A 12,139-nucleotide genomic window follows, 5' to 3' on the forward strand; every position below is an offset into this window, starting at 1 on the left:
AACACTACTTACAGTCTTCATTTATTTCACTTCGTAAAAAGCATTTGTGCATGTTGCTTAGGAAATACGGTGCTTGTTAAAAAGTGCTGCCCTGGGCCGCATGAAGGGTGTTATTTAGGGGCGCCTGGGTGGCTCAGTCGATTAAGCATCTAACTCGTGATTTTGACTCAGGTCATGACCTCATGGTTTGTGGGATGGAGCCCTGCGTCTCGCTCTGCACTGACAATGCAGGGCCTGCTTGGGATTCTCTTTCTGTCTCTCTCTCCCTCCCCTCTACCCCACTCATCCTCGCTCTGTCTCTCTCAAAATAAATAAATAACCATTTAGAAAAGGGTGTTATATAATAGGAGGTATATGCACCTTGTTATCCTGGTAACAACTGAAAAGATCCAGAAGAATCTCGTCCTTAGTATTTTAGGATTAGGGCTATGAATGCAAATTAAATATTATGCATCAGCGCAAGGAGCTTTGGATTCTCTAGTGAGAGGACCAGTGAGACAACAGCACTTACCAAGCAACTATTTTTTTAAAAAGCGGGGGAGGGGGCGCCTGGGTGGCGCAGTCGGTTGAGCGTCCGACTTCAGCCAGGTCACGATCTCGCGTTCCGTGAGTTCGAGCCCCGCGTCGGGCTCTGGGCTGATGGCTCGGAGCCTGGAGCCTGTTTCCGATTCTGTGTCTCCCTCTCTCTCTGCCCCTCCCCCGTTCATGCTCTGTCTCTCTCTGTCCCAAAAATAAATAAACGTTGAAAAAAAAAAAATTAAAAAGCGGGGGAGGGTCTTCTTCATTTCACTGCCCTCTCCATTTTTCTTCACTAGACGGATTCGGGGGCCTGTTTTTAATTTAGTCTCCAGCCTCTGTTTATCCTACTGCTTACATCACATGAACCATGCTCCCGGCAGGCACAATTCTCCGGACAGCATGGAGTCAGTAGTACTTACCTCAGTTTCCCAAATCTGGCTACTTTTATTCTCATTTCCTTGTGGTCCTAACATCTTTACCCACGTAGCGCAAGAATTTTATAAAAAGATAATTTACCGAACTATAAATGTTTATTGTTCTCCCTCTATTTTTGTCAGGTGAACACACCCTTTGGGCTTCCTGGCTTCTGCGAGTTTAGCGGAATTAACAGCAGAACGAAGAACAGAAGCATCCTGAGGCTGAGATAGCACTACGAGTACCAAGCAGGTCAAGGGATGGAAACCCTTTCGAATCCTAGAGCCATCCTGCCGGGTCTTGGGAAGGGAAGGGGGGGGGGGGCAAGACCTGGGAGATGTGCAGACCTTTTTACTCTCTGGGATGATGCTTGAGGAAGCGACACGTGGTCTTGCCAGAGCCGAGAAGGACTTCAAGGGGAGGGATCCCAGGCCCTCAGGATCCAGGCTCAACAGAAATGCCTGTGCCCCATACACAGCATGGAGGCAAAGAGCAACCAGATAGCAAAGACTCCATGGTTTAATCATAAGGATATCAGTGTGTATATAGGGGTCCAGAGATGAGGGGCCTTGTACCCATTTACTTGGGCTCACTAGCCTCCCAGATCCTAGGACATCCCTGACAAAAGTAAACAGAGCCCAACAAGTGGCCACGATGGAATTTCTGCCAGTCGGGCAAATGGGGACTCATGACGTAAAGAAATAAGAAAGTAAACATCCTTTCCCATTTGAGCTGCTAGGCCAAGATTTGTACCCATTCTACATAATTCGATGGGAGAGTTTCTGTTCTATACACTTACTTCCTCTCCTTGCCTCATTCTGCCCCATCACAGACCCTAAGGAGGGAATTCTAAGTAGGTCTCTGCTGCTTGGCTCTTGATTCGGGTCCGTGGAAATGCCCCCAAATGAAATTATTTTTTTTTTAAGTACCAACAGAGCATAAAACATGCAAGTACAATATAACCTATGAGTGCGAAGTAGAATTTACACTTAAACAATGTATATTTATGATGTTCCTCTCCTTCCTCCATTGGGGAACAGAATCACTTCTGTATACTTAATCAGAACACATTTTAAATCACACCGTGCAACGGGCCTTGTGGCAATCCATGATGGCCAAAGTATATAAAATATGATGAAGTTAAGAATTTGCAGCTGAACCAACAATATATCCTCCTGGAAAGGAGACATTAAATAAATCTTCGCTGTTTTTTGATAGCCTATTAAAGTTCCTTAAGAGCTCCAGTGCATTTGACTACATTTTTTTTAGCCATGATGCCTTAAACAAGCCTTTGTAATCATAAATATAACACTAAAAAAAGCAAAAACAAAGAGTTAGCAATTACATGTGTCTCTTTTTGGGACTAGCCAATGAACAGGGCCTTCCTCCAAAGGGAAGTAAAGGATTATGTAAAAAGCCAGGCTATATAGGAATTGGGTTTTTTTAATTTCTTTATCCATTTGTGGGGAGTTAAGGCCTAATTTTATTCTTTTTTTTTTTTTTTTTAGTTTATTTATTTTGAGACAGAGGCAGAAAAAGAGGGAGAGAGAGAATCCCAACCAGGCTTCACATTCAGCACGGACCTGGACGCAGGCCTCGATCCCACAACCCTGAGATCATGACCTGAGCCAAAATCAAGAAACAGACGCTCAGCAGACTGAGCCACACAGGTGTCCCACAATATTTTTAATTAAGTGGATAGACACTGGGTAAAATAAAGGATCCAAAGCTTCTCTTGACATGAAAATTTTTTATGGCCAACTTTCTTTGCTTATGTTTGGTCACAGACAGGTATTCGTTACAGCTGAGCACCACAGAAGTTAATAACATTGCGGCAACAGAAACTTCCAGATACAGGCATAGGTCCTGATGGAACTGGGGCAGAAGGTAAGGGTAACATAAGAAGAGGCCCCCGGGGCACCTGGGTGGCTCAGTCAGTTAAGCGTCCGACTTCGGCTCAGGTCATGATCTCACGGTTCATGAGTTCGAGCCGGGCACCAGGCTCCATGCCGATAGTTCGGAGCCTGGAGCCTGCTTGGGATTCTGTGTCTCCCTCTCCCTCTGCCCCTCCCCCGCTCACACTCTCTTTCTCCTACAAAAATAAATAAGCATTAAAAAAAAAGAAGAAGGGGGCACCTGGGTGGCTCAGTCGTTTAAGCGTCCGACTTTGGCTATGGTCATGATCTCACGGTTTGTGAGTTCAAGCCCCCCGTCGGGCTCTGTGCTGACAGCTCAGAGCCTGGAGCCTGTTTCAGATTCTGTGTCTCCCTCTCCCTCTGCCCCTCCCCTGCTCACTCTCTGACTCTCTCTGTCTTTCAATAATAAATAAACGTAAAAAAAAAAAAAAGGAAGAAGAAGAGACTGCTACTTTCAGCCAGATAATATCGACTAAGGAAAATAGAGCTTGAAATAAATACAAATGTAGCCCAGAAGTACAAATGACACGGGATGAAAGGTTAACAAGGGATTTGCGCTCACAATGAAGTCAGGGATGTAGGAGCCAAGGTGCTACCTTGAGCTGGCTGAGATGCTGAACTTGGGAGGGTCTGGGGGGAGAAGCTCCAGTCAGAACCCCAGGCCACTCTGACTCTTCCAAAAGGGTCTCAAAGGCCATGGAAAGAATGCAGGGCTACTGGTAGGCTGGAGCCACTGAGGTGGGGAAAGGGAACTAGGGGCGCCTGGGTGGCGCAGTCGGTTAAGCGTCCGACTTCAGCCAGGTCACGATCTCGCGGTCCGTGAGTTCGAGCCCCGCGTCGGGCTCTGGGCTGATGGCTCGGAGCCTGGAGCCTGTTTCCGATTCTGTGTCTCCCTCTCTCTCTGCCCCTCCCCCGTTCATGCTCTGTCTCTCTCTGTCCCCAAAATAAATAAAAAAACGTTGAAAAAAAAAATTTAAGAAAAGGAACTAAAAGAAGGAAAGGAAGAAAGAGAATAAAAGAATTTTTTTTTTTTTTTAATTTTCCGCCATAGTGGAAAGAACACTGGCCTGGATGCTGAACACTCAGGTCTGGCTCCGGCAGCCATCGGCTGTCTCTGGGCCTTTCACTGAGTCACTGAGTGCTTCGCCCGAGCTTCCTGGTCTACGCAACAGGAACGTGAGCTCATCACGCAACTTTCTGATGTGAATTTCACATAACCTTGGACCCATAGAAAATGCTTTAAGAATCTTTTTAAATTTTTTTTTTACATTTTTATTTATTTTTGAGAGACAGAGAGAGACGGAGCACAAGTGAGGGAGGGGCAGAGAGATAATGAGACATAGAATCCAAAGCAGGCTCCGGGCTCTGAGCTGTCAGCACAGAGCCCGATCAGGGGCTCGAACTCACAAACTGTGAGATCATGACCTGAGCCGAAGTTGGACGCTTAACCAACTGAGCCACCCAGGTGCCCCTAAGAATCTTTTTAAATAAGCCTTGTGAGACCAAATATATTTGGAAAATTCCACACATTTTAACCCAAGCAAAAGTGCACAATGCGTATTAGTACATTAAGACTCTGTGAAGTCTCACGGTAAAGAAATCTGGTAAGAAATTTTACTGTTTCCTAAACCGACTTGATCTCGGAATGCTTTTTTTTCCCCTATGAAACATTTTTTAACATAAAGTGTACCCTTTGTGAAACACATAGGACTAGATTTTTCCAAATTTGTTTCTTTTTTTTTTTAACATGAAATTTATTGTCAAATTGGTTTCCATACAACACCCAGTGCTCATCCCAACAGGTGTTCTTCTCAATACCAAATTTAAGTTTCTATGAGGCTCTGAGCAGAGACGCATAGAAAAGGCTTGAAGCCCAAACTTACAGTTCCTATCCCTACCCCAGTGCTGTAAGATGAGTATAGACTGGTTTTAATCTAAAACTCCCATTCGGAAGTATAACATGAGAAGCTGATCAGGCAACTGAATAGAAATCAATGAGCGAGGGGCCACCTGAGTGGCTCTGTCGGTTAAGCATCCAACTTTGGCTCAGGCTATGATCTCATGGTTCGTGGATTTGAGCCCCACATTGGGCTCTGTGCTGATAGCTCAGAGCCTGGAGCCTGCTTCAGATTCTCTCTCTCTCTCTCTCTCTCTCTCTCTCTGCCCTTCCCCAGCTCATGACCTGTCTCTCTCTGTCTCTCAAAAATAAATATTTAAAAAATTGAATTGAAGACTACTCTTGAGAAGATACATCTGAAAAAAAAAAAAAGAAAAGAAAAGAAACCAATGAACAAAAACTCAGCTCTTGTGACCTATCCGAGTTCTGGTGAGCTACTCAGTCAATTACACGTGGAAAGAAATGCCTCTCATGCACCCACTCTGTGCTGAGTCCTGACATGTAAGACCTTATTTTGTATCCCAAATAAACATACTAATTTATAATCCCAAAATTACAATTTTAAGCCCCAGGAGGACAAGGGATTCCCTAATGTATCCCCAGAGCCTATCCCAAATCCGGACATAAAGTAGATTTATTCACTTGTGAATGAGCATTCCAATGGACAAATATTTGTAGAGATGCACTAGGTATAATATCATCCCCCAAGGAATTTAAAGCCTGTTTCAAGTAATCTTAAAATAACTTTATTTATTGCCAAAGTCAATAACAATTGATGCTGAATGAAGACATATCAGTTTTCAGCCAGAACATAACGCAGTGATTGACTATCTCCAGGTGCAAAACTATGTCCATCATGTATTGGTACATCTAGAACTTTACATAAATGATAATATATTAATAATCCAGGATGGGCTTTTACTCTAATAACATAACGGACAATTCAGAACAGACCGACATGTTACTAATATAACTCTGGCTACAGAAACAAAATAATTATAAAAGGAGAGAAATAAAAGACCCAAATATTCATGAGTTTCATTGAGAAAGGTTTTCTATAGGAAAACTTGAAGATGCTTTTCAGAAAAAAAGAAGAAGGGTGGGGGGGGGTTAAAATAGGACTGGTTTAAAAGGTATTCCAAGATTCTTTCTGTTATTGTCTTTCAAAGCAAGAAAAATGCAGATTCTGGTTTGTTTTGCAAATAAAGACTCCAAAGAGGTCCCTGACTTGTCTGCAGGCACACTGGGAACAACCTAAGTAAGGAATTCACTGAGCCCAATGACTGAGCCCCCAGCTAGGGACACAGCCCAAGCCCCTTCACAACGGACCCAACCACAATGCCTTCGGTCACTTGCTTCTATTCAGAAATGGGCATCTTTGGATGTTGACAATAAAGTTATTCAAACTAATTATTATTTCTCCAATTTCTTGATCCCTTTGGCTTTTTCTTCAGCCTAGAGTGTGTGGACACCTTCTCTTCCTCCCTGTCTCCCCAACCTGCTTTTCAGCCCCCCACCTGCGTGAGCAGTGCTGATACACGCCGTCACCACATTCTCAGCTTTATCTCAAAGCCAGTTCCATTTGCTCTCTGCCCCTGTCAAGCACTCTGCTCCAGTTCTTCCTCCAAATTCAATAGGAAAAGCAGAGCAGATATCCCTATAGGACACTGTCATCACCTCATAAGGCCTGCAGCCTGGAACATAAAATACTTCCGACTTCTCAGCTCTCTCTCAGCCTGAGCAGATTACAAGTAGGGCACTTAAAATCAAAAGCCAAGAGGGACCAAACCATGACTTTTGAATGAGAAGTAGAAGCAGAAGCCGTGAACCACTTCCAAAAATTGGGAGTTTCAGATTCAAAACTCTAAGTGCCCTGGAGAGAATGTGAGTTTGATCATCAGAATGTTCCCAAATACAAAAAGCAGGAAAGCTGGCCTAGGTTTAAAGCATGACTTTGCAACATATGGGTTTTGATCGAGCATGACACAAGACAAAAAAATAAGACAGAGAAGCTTGGAAGGACTGCTCAATTGTTCTCTTATCTGCCACCAAGAGAGACAGACAGTATTTCTCCCTTCCGAGGCTTACAACTCAATAACAGACCACGCAGAACTCACACCATAGGCAATGCAAAGTTTTTTCACTTCTCAGGGTACTAGCATCCCAGATCTAGAAGGATCATTCCAAAGCCACACCCTCAGCACTTGTCTACTGATGTACTTTAGAAGACCCCCAATGCTTTTTTCTTCAACAGAATTACAATCAAAGAATAAGCTAACATTTTGAAGAAAGTTACTGGTAAGTTCCAGAATGACTTACCCTCTTATCCGTCATTTTCCAAGTCATGCTCAATCACTGAACCACCCTGTCACCTGCAGAATAGAAGAAGACCCAGCTTTTTCTACCACTCACTGTTCAATCAAAGGGACAAACTCTCCACGTTGTTGCAAATGGCAGGATTTCATTCTTTCTCATTGCCAAGTAGTCTTCCATTGTTTATATAAGCCACACCTTCTTTATCCATTCATCAGATGATAGAACTGGAGGGTATTATGCTAAGTGAAATCAGTCAGTCAGAGAAAGACAGATAGATGTTTTCACTCACATGTGGAACTTGAGAAACTTAACAGAAGACCATGGGGAAGGGAAGGGGAAAAAATAGTTCCAAACAGAGAGGGAGGGAGGCAAACCATAAGAGACCCTTAAATACAGAGAACAAATGGAGGGTTGATGGGGGTGGGGGCAGAAGAGATGGGAAAATGGGTGATGGGCATTGAGGAGGGCACTTGTTGGGATGAGCACTGGGTGTTGTATGTAAGCAATGAATCACGGCAATCTACCCCGGAAACAAAGAGCACACGGTATACAATGTATGTTAGCTAACTTGACAATAAATTACATTTTTTTTAAAAAAGGGACAAACTCTTTTTACCAAGCACCTCTCTCTTTCTTCTTAATCAATACAAAGAATAAGATTAATGATCCTTTGCTTTTATAAAGCACCCTGAGTTTAGAAAGCAGTTTAACATCCTTAATCTTTTCTTCCAGGGTAAATGACCATTATCTATTTTCTCTCCCCCTGTGATTGGCATTGTGCATCGATCAGATAGAATTCATTCACATCATGCCTTCGATGAGGCCTGTACTGTTCTGCTAGGTTGATTACTTGTCAGTTGCACTCCCCCAATATTATATTTAGAGTCTGTCTCTACTTTATGTAACCTGCTCAAATTCCTGCTGGAGAATTGCAGAATCCTAAGATCTAAAGCTAATTCCATTTACTGCCTCTGCATGTGAAAAAAAGAATAATTATTAACAGTGCGAGACTTCCACCTTTCCTCCCCGCCCCGCTGAACAGCCAAAAGACTTCCAAAATTGGTCAAAGTCACAAATCTTGCTTGGGTCCGTTCCTTCCTATGAGAAGAATAACTGGGGGAGAGGGCAACAAATCAGGAAATATAATATTCCTAGGCAGACTTTCTATCATCCACTAGACCAGACCTCACAAACTCAAATGCCACAGAGGCCAGACAGGTCAGTGAGTGAGTGAGCAGGCATGAAATATTCACAGTGGTGGGGATTGTAGCAAACCAACAAACACATTGCCCAGTACCTACAGACTCCCCATCGTTCAGGTCCAGCCCGTTGTGGACTAGAAGCACAGGTCTAGGGGAGGCCGATCCTTGGATTTTTCATGAGGCTCCCAAAGAAACTTCCCAATTTGTAAATGTTGGCAACTAATTAAAAACATTTCAAAACAGTGTGAAGGCCAAGGCAAACATGTCCACGGGCCAGATGTGGCCTGTGAGCCGTGGTTGGCAACCTCTGTGATAGGCTGACGAGCTATTTAAACGCAGTAAGACAGTTGGGGTGCATAAGGGAGGAAAGAGAAACGGCATAGCCTCCTGGCTTCGGATGGAAGTTTAACAACCTGTGTGGAAGAAAGGTATGCCGCGGGGGAAGCACTAGGCCAGGAGCCAGCGCTGGCTGGCCCAAGCCTTTGGGTTGACAATTGTTTCCCTTTGTCCAAGAAATAATCTCCGCAGAATAAGCTAAGGGATGGATTTGGGAGTCTAATTTAAAGAGCATACCAGTATGAATAGATAAATAAGAAATACATGTGTTTCCATTCGAGGTACAAAAGCAAACGGGAGTGAGATTCAGGTCCCGGTTTTTCCAGGACGGAGAGAAGAACCGTGGGGAGCCAATGAGTTGATGTGCAGGTGTTTGGTGACAGAGAAGTGGGGTGAGAGAAAGGGCACAATGCCCGGTGTAGACCCTGGGGTAAGACAGAGTGGACCCCGCGTGGACACTATCCCAACCCACCTCCCCCAATGCCCTTCTCTAAGCACCGCACAGGGCCAGCCAGCCTGAACTGTTTAAATGGATGGATGTAACGAGGGCCTCTGTCTCTCTCTGGGTCTGTCTGCATCTAACAGCTGCCCACATCGGTATCCTGGGACCTACACCTTTAGGGAGCCCTGCGACGGATTCCTATTACACCAAAGGGAAAAGCCATGTGTGCGGAACCGAAAAACAATATTTGCTAATTTACAGCTATTAATTAAAAGCCCTGTCACCAAGCCAGGCGCTCCAGTGTGGTTTTAAAAGGTCCAACTTCTCCAGGGAGGTTGCTGCAGAGAATGTGAAGTGAGCGCGCGGTGCTTCCTTCGGCAGGCAGGCTGGGGAGCAGACAATGTCTTTAGGCTTTGGATTTGCACAAAAAGACCCTGCCTCCTCAGAGCCCAGACAATGCCCTGCATTCACGGGGATCTCGGGAGCTCCAATGCTGTGCCGAAGAGCAGAAAAAAAGTAGACCCGAATTGAGAATAAATTGGTATTCACTAAATGGCACTTCTGAATTTACTGCAGCCTTCACCTTTGGAGGGAATTGCCAAGGTGCTCATAAAAGAAGAAATGATGAATATTCAGGATGTCTTTTGAATCCATTAGGCAACCGGGGATGAAGTCTCCATATGTAGACTTCTGGTTCTTTCCTTAGGCTGTTAAGGAGACTGCCAAAATGGCCGTCTGCAGGAAAAAATGGACCCTGGGTTTGCCAGTGGGGAGAAAGTCTACACGCCAAAGGTCAAGTCCATGGAAACAAACCTGGTTTAGGAGTTTCTGCAAAGGAAGAGATCTATAAATTTTGGATTTCTGGATACAATGAACGAGAGAATGTGTCTTTTTGTAGGAACACGGATCAAAATGTAGCAGCAATCTATTCATCGTATGTGAGCCTTTGTTTCACAGAATCAGATGTTCTGCAGATCTAACTGCGGCCACGCCACACGGGAAAATCCCGGACAATCTATACAAAAGCCTCATGTGGTTTTTTTCAGCTGGGTTCACCAGGCACAGAACTGTTTGTTCATCTCTGAAGAGGGCACTGTTTGATCCCCAGTCTGCTTACTTACGTCCCGAACCCTTGCTCCTGTAACCTTACACAAAGAGGCATCGTGGGCTCTTTGTGCTAAAAAGAATTTTAAGAAATAATATAGCAAAGACCATCAATTTCCAGGAGTACTGAACAAAGATCAACCAATCTTCAGGAAAAGGGAATTTTTGAAAAAGGGATGATACCCGTCACTTACCATCAGTTTCTTTGCCTTTAAACTAAAGGAGGGAAGTCAGATTCAAAGCCACAAGCGTTCATGAAAGCCGTCTCTGCACCTGGCCCCGGGGATGGAGATAGCACTCTTTTTGTCTTCCAGGCACTGATGCTATAGTAAGGGACATTTACATACAAGTATTTCTTTAACACAGTCTCAACAGCTACATTAAGGTGTTAAGTCAACTCAAAGGAAAGAGTGATTCATTTCTGTAGAGAAGGATGGAAGGAGAATCGGAGACTGGAAACTACTCAGGCAAAGAGACATTTAAGTTGTCCCTTACAGGAGAAGTTCAGCAGAAGAAGGAAAAAAATGAGGGAGAGGGCACCCCAGGTAGAGGACTCTGCCCGGGTCAAAGATATGGGGTAAGAAAGCAGAGGAAGGAATGAGTTATCTGGTAGAAAATGCCTCTAATTATTTTGTAGGAAATACAAAATACCACCACCCTCAGGGAGATCATATTCCTGCCCCTATTTCTAAATCAGGAATCAAAAAATATAGTCATGTGTCTCCAAAGTCTCTTCCAGAAATAACACTCCACGATTTTTATAATTCTAAGTAACAGGGAAAAGTTGAACAACCCAAGAAGAGCCTTGTATTGAACGGTCTCTTTTCTTTGCTCTTTTATGACCAAAAGTGAAATCGGTGGTGGTAAGTGGGATTACCACCTACACCGTCTATCGCGGTCAATCTTACATGACTTTGACAGCAGACAAATGCAAATTTGGGGACAACCTAAAAAATACTTGACCGAAGGTGTCAAGGTCATTAAAGACAAGGAAAGACCAAGAAGCTATCACAGATTGGAAGAGACTAAGGAGACGTGACCACAAAATGCAACATGGTAGCCTGGACTGGACCCTAGAGAGAAAATGAACATTATTAGAGGCATTGAAGAAATTGCATGAAGTCTGGAGTTTACCTAATAGTGCTGTACCAATCAATATGAATGTCTTAGTTTTTTTTTTTTAATTTTTTTTTTAATGTTTATTTATTTGGGGGACAGAGAGAGACAGAGCATGAATGGGGGAGGGGCAGAGAGAGAGGGAGACACAGAATCGGAAGCAGGCTCCAGGCTCTGAGCCATCAGCCCAGAGCCTGACGCGGGGCTCGAACTCACGGACCGCGAGATCGTGACCCGAGCTGAAGTCGGACGCTTAACCGACTGAGCCACCCAGGTGCCCCTGAATGTCTTAGTTTTGATAAATGTACCATGGTTATGTGAGATATTAACATTAGGGGAAGCCATGTGAGGGGCATACACTCTCAATACTACCTTTTCATGCTTTTTGTATTCTTTCAAAATAAAAAAAAAGTCCTCTTATGTCCAATATAATATCGACTACCAATATAGTTGCTAATCTTCTCTCCTCAGGCCAAGGTTATAAAAGATTTCCCACTATATCATTATGGAAATGTTGTGGAACAAAAAAAGAGAAGATTGGGAAAAAGCACCTTGGAGGAAAAGGAGACTAGAAAACGAAATACTAAACAAGGATGAGAAAAGAAAAACTGGAAAGATTGGTGCTCCCTCCAACCTAGAACCCACCAGACCCCAGCCTGACATTGCCACGGTTACCCATCATCTCACTCCCTACTGCCAGAGCCAGATCTGTTAGGGCACAGGCTAAACCGTTCTAACAAAAGCACTGACACAAAGATTAAATAAGACTGGAGTTGATTTTTCTCTCATTTTGCAGTTCAGAAGTAGGTCCAGTGCTTACAGCGTGATTGTGCCGTCCTGTCTGTGGTTTCAGGTTCAAGTTAACTGCATGAGGTCT

The sequence above is a fragment of the Lynx rufus genome, unplaced genomic scaffold (assembly GCF_022079265.1).
Source record: "Lynx rufus isolate CCGP_SWC_20201006 ecotype Redwood Valley unplaced genomic scaffold, mLynRuf1.p SCAF_15, whole genome shotgun sequence".
Taxonomy (NCBI): domain Eukaryota; kingdom Metazoa; phylum Chordata; class Mammalia; order Carnivora; family Felidae; genus Lynx; species Lynx rufus.